This window comes from Triticum dicoccoides, chromosome 1B (genome assembly GCF_002162155.2).
Source record: "Triticum dicoccoides isolate Atlit2015 ecotype Zavitan chromosome 1B, WEW_v2.0, whole genome shotgun sequence".
NCBI lineage: Eukaryota > Viridiplantae > Streptophyta > Magnoliopsida > Poales > Poaceae > Triticum > Triticum dicoccoides.
Genome location: NC_041381.1, coordinates 62,034,991 through 62,039,654, shown reverse-complemented (window position 1 = coordinate 62,039,654; position 4,664 = coordinate 62,034,991).

Sequence of the window (4,664 nt, the reverse complement as noted above, 5' to 3'; positions counted from 1 at the left end):
TTGCCGCTACAGCCACATACTCCGGCCGCCTCGCCTCGCTCCGGCGACTCCTTCCACCGCCAGGCACGCTCCTGAGCTTGCCTCCCTCCGCTACTTCGTCCCCTTCGGCTGGATTCGACGCTCGTGCCCACCAGCAACCCTCCCCCGCGGCTAGGGTTTCGGGCGCGGCGGTCGGGCGGAGCGTCATGCGCCGCCGCCTGGCCCTCACCGGCGCCCCTCCTCCCACCTGCGCTGCCGCCGCCGCCATCCCCAATGTGAGAAAGCTGGCTAGGGTTCACCGCCCCCCTTTGCCGATCGAATTGATTTACACTAGTTACAGCAGCAGCAAGTCGATCTACTCCCCCCTTTGATGAATGTTGATGGAATCGAATGGCGCCATCAGGTGGAGGAAGAGGACCGCTGTTGCGGGGGTTTTCTACCCTGGTTGCGAAGCAAGGCGGGCGCCGGCACCTCGTCGGCGCTGCGCATCGGGACCTTGCCCTTGGGAAGGTCAATCTCGCTCTTCTCGTTTGGGTACTGTCGATTTGCAGAGTAGCAGCCATCCTCTTCTTCGTCTTCTTCATGTCATTGTTCCCTTCACGGCCGATACAGTATTGGGACTGCATATTGCAAGTGCCTCAAAATGTTGTATGTTCCTAGTCCTAAGAAATTTACCTGCTGCAAAGAACATACTACTATTATATTTTTCTAGGACACATTATCCTTGCTAATTTTGATGGCTTGTTGAATCAGTTCCCCCTTTATTTGTAGTATGCGTAGCAACTCAAAGTCTGTTTGTGGCTGTTTGGCGATCTGGTTAGCCCGGTGGACCTCACTGTGTTCTAAGCGTCAACCTTGTGCACACAAGAACTTGAGGGTACCAAATAAGTGGAAGAAAAAGTTAGACGTTGTGCAGCCAGTGAGGTATTTATCCATGTCTTACTCCTACCTTTGATCTTATATGTTCTCATTTGAATTGTACATGGTAATTGCAGTAAACTAAATATGGTCATACTAGTGTATGTAGTGTACAGAATAAGGATTGAATGTTATGTTTTCTTCTTTCTTTTCTGTATCTATGCCAGGCCTAAAATTCAATCTTAGCTTGGGCTGCCTTTACTGTTTTACGATTGGATCCTGGGAGAGCTGTCGTGGTTAGATTTGTGAGCTGTTCTAGATTTACTGCATGGCTTGGTTCTAGATTGGTTCTAGATTGGACAGTAATTCGACTATCCAGATGCTAGCCAGTAGCCTCCTGAATCTTGTATTCAGAATTCTCTTGAAATCTGAGCACATCCCACGCTTGAAGAGTTCACTTTAGGATTTGAATATTAATCTCATGGTCCAAACTACAAACATTGATGCTGGTTGATGTAGAGGCTAACTTGCTAGTGCATTTATTTTAACTGATGGTCCAAACTGCAAACATTGACGCAAGAGTTTTACCGTGGGTGTTGTCCTTATTGATTCTTTATCCAATCCATAGTGAAGTAATGTCGGGGAACCCCCCTCCAGGTGTTAGTTTTAGCATCTAGTTCTACATCATGGCTGTAAACTGAACTTGGTTCAGTTAAAAACTGCACTGTCCAATTTGGACAGCAAGCTTATATCTGAAAAATGAGTTAGCTAGGCTTAGAATTTTGAGTTGGCCCCTTTACATAAGTTTTATATAAAGTTCCAAGGTTTCTTTAGAATATTTATTTGTGTCGTTTGGATGTACGGTTTGAGAGCAGCCATCAATTTAGTTTGCTGTCCCGAAATATATGTTCCTGGGTACAGTATTTTGATATGCTCGGAAACGACTACATCTTGCTCCATGTTGTCGGCTCCGCTAGAGTCCTTAATCATGAGGAGATGGGACACGTCGATTGTTAGAGTACACTTGACAGGTGCATTTTGTGAAATTCTAGCCAGAAGATTGATAGCATGCTTGCCTGCTTGTTCTTTTCAGTTCAAATAAATGTTCCTTTTCTTGTTGAATCCAAAGTAGCTAGCGGAGATCAAGTGGAAAGGTTGTTGATTGTCCCAAAGTTCTTGGACCATTTAGTTTGAATAGCCAGTGAGGAATTAAGCATATATTTTCGGCATGAGCCCCTTTAAATTGCTAGATGAGAAAGAACCTTAACATAATTAATGGGTCTTGTGAATTGGAATATACCATTTAATTGAACTGATGCAATTTGCGTACTAACAAGTTTTCACTTTCTCGACATGGGCGCAGGGGTGATCGACGCTGACTAGCGCAGCCGGTGGGCGCAGGGGTGAAGCTGGTGGCCATGTCGCATAGATGATTGTCCAGGTGATTTCGATGCCGGAGGTCGCCGAGGTGGAGGACCTCGACGCCACCGTCCGGGGGGGGGAGGGAGGGAGGATTCGGGTCCACCGGCGTCTAAGCTCCGAGCCTTGGTAGATACATCTAGGGAAGTTGTCTGTTTAGGTTGGTGATGGAACACCAGGGAAGGTACCCACCTTTCGATGATCATTGTGTGTGTCTGATGTTAAATGGAATCTTGAGAATGTTATGTGACGTTGGTTTGGTTTGCACTGGGCGTATTGCCATTCATGAATACTACATCTAACTTTTATTTTTTTAATTCCTAAATTATTAGTAGTAGCGTGGGAAACAAATGAGCGCTACTAGTAGTTAGGTTAGTAGTAGCGTGGGAAATAAGAAATGAGCGCTACTAGTAGTTAGGTTAGTAGTAGCGTGGGATATATGTGAGCGCTACTAGTAGTTAGGTTAGTAGTAGCGCGGATGCACCCGCGCTGCTACTAACTTTTAGCTGTAGCGCGATACTAGTAGCGCGCGTACCCGCGCTACTAGTAGCATTTTACCCGCGCTGCTAGTAGCCTTTTTCCTAGTAGTGAGGGCACCATCAAAATCCGTTGAGACATCGCCTTATGAACTGTGGTTTGGCAAGAAACCAAAGTTGTCGTTTCTTAAAGTTTGGGGCTGCGATGGTTATGTAAAAAAACTTCAACCAGATAAGCTCGAACCCAAATCGGAGAAATATGTCTTCATAGGATACCCAAAGGAGACTATTGGGTACACCTTCTATCACAAATCTGAAGGCAAGACTTCTGTTGCTAAATTCGGATTTTTTCTAGAGAAGGAACTTCTCTCGAAAGAAGTTAGTGGGAGGAAAGTAGAACTTGATGAGGTAACTGTACCTGCTCCCTTATTGGAAAGTAGTTCATCACAGAAACCGGTTCCTGTGACGACTACACCGATTAGTGAGGAAGCTAATTATATTGATCATGAAACTTCAGATCAAGTTACTACCGAACCTCGTAGGTCAACTAGAGTAAGATCCGCACCAGAGTGGTACGGTAATCCTATTTTGGAGGTTATGTTACTTGACCATGGCGAACCTATGAACTATGAGGAAGCGATGATGAGCCCAGATTCCGCATAATGGCTTGAGGCCATGAAATCTGAGATGGGATCCATGTATGGGAACAAAGTATGGACTTTGGTTGACTTGCCCGATGATCGGCAAGCCATCGAGAATAAATGGATCTTCAAGAAGAAGACTGACGCTGATGGTAATGTTACTGTCTACAAAGCTCGACTTGTTGCGAAAGGTTACCGACAAGTTCAAGGGGTTGACTACGATGAGACTTTCTCACCCGTAGCGATGCTTAAGTCTGTCCGAATCATGAAATATGGCAAATGGATGTCAAAACTGCATTCCTGAATGGATTTCTAGAAGAAGAGTTGTATATGATGCAACCTGAAGGTTTTGTCGATCCAAAAGGTGCTAACAAAGTGTGCGAGCTCCAGCGATCCATTTATGGACTGGTGCAAGCCTCTCGGAGTTGGAATAAATGCTTTGATAGTGTGATCAAAGCATATGGTTTTATATAGACTTTTGGAGAAGCTTGTCTTTACAAGAAAGTGAGTGGGAGCTCTGTAGCATTTCTGATATTATATGTAGACGACATATTGTTAATTGGAAATGATATAGAATTTCTGGATAGCATAAAAGGATACTTGAATAAAAGTTTCTCAATGAAAGACCTCGGTGAAGCTGCTTCTATATTAGGCATCAAGATCTATAGAGATAGATCAAGACGCTTAATTGGACTTCCACAAAGCACATACCTTGACAAAGTTTTGAAAAAGTTCAAAATGGATCAAGCAAAGAAAGGGTTCTTGCCTGTATTACAAGGTGTGAAGTTGAGTCAGACTCAATGCCCGACTACAGCAGAAGATAGAGAGAAAATGAAAGATGTTCCATATGCTTCAGCCATAGGATCTATCATGTATGCAATGCTGTGTACCAGACCTGATGTATGCTTAGCAATAAGTTTAGCAGGGAGGTACCAAAGTAATCCAGGAGTGCATCACTGGACAGCGGTCAAGAATATCCTGAAATACCTAAAAAGGACTAGGGATATGTTTCTCGTTTATGGAGGTGACAAAGAGCTAGTCGTAAATGGTTACGTCGATGCAAGCTTTGACACTGATCCGGACGATTCTAAATCGCAAACCAGATATGTGTTTATATTGAACGGTGGAGCTGTCAGTTGGTGCAGTTCTAAACAAAGCGTCGTGGCGGGATCTACATGCGAAGCGGAGTACATAGCTGCTTCGGAAGCAGCAAATGAAGGAGTCTGGATGAAGGAGTTCATATCCGATCTAGATGTCTGATGACCCGCAAGTATATAGGATAGTTGTAGCC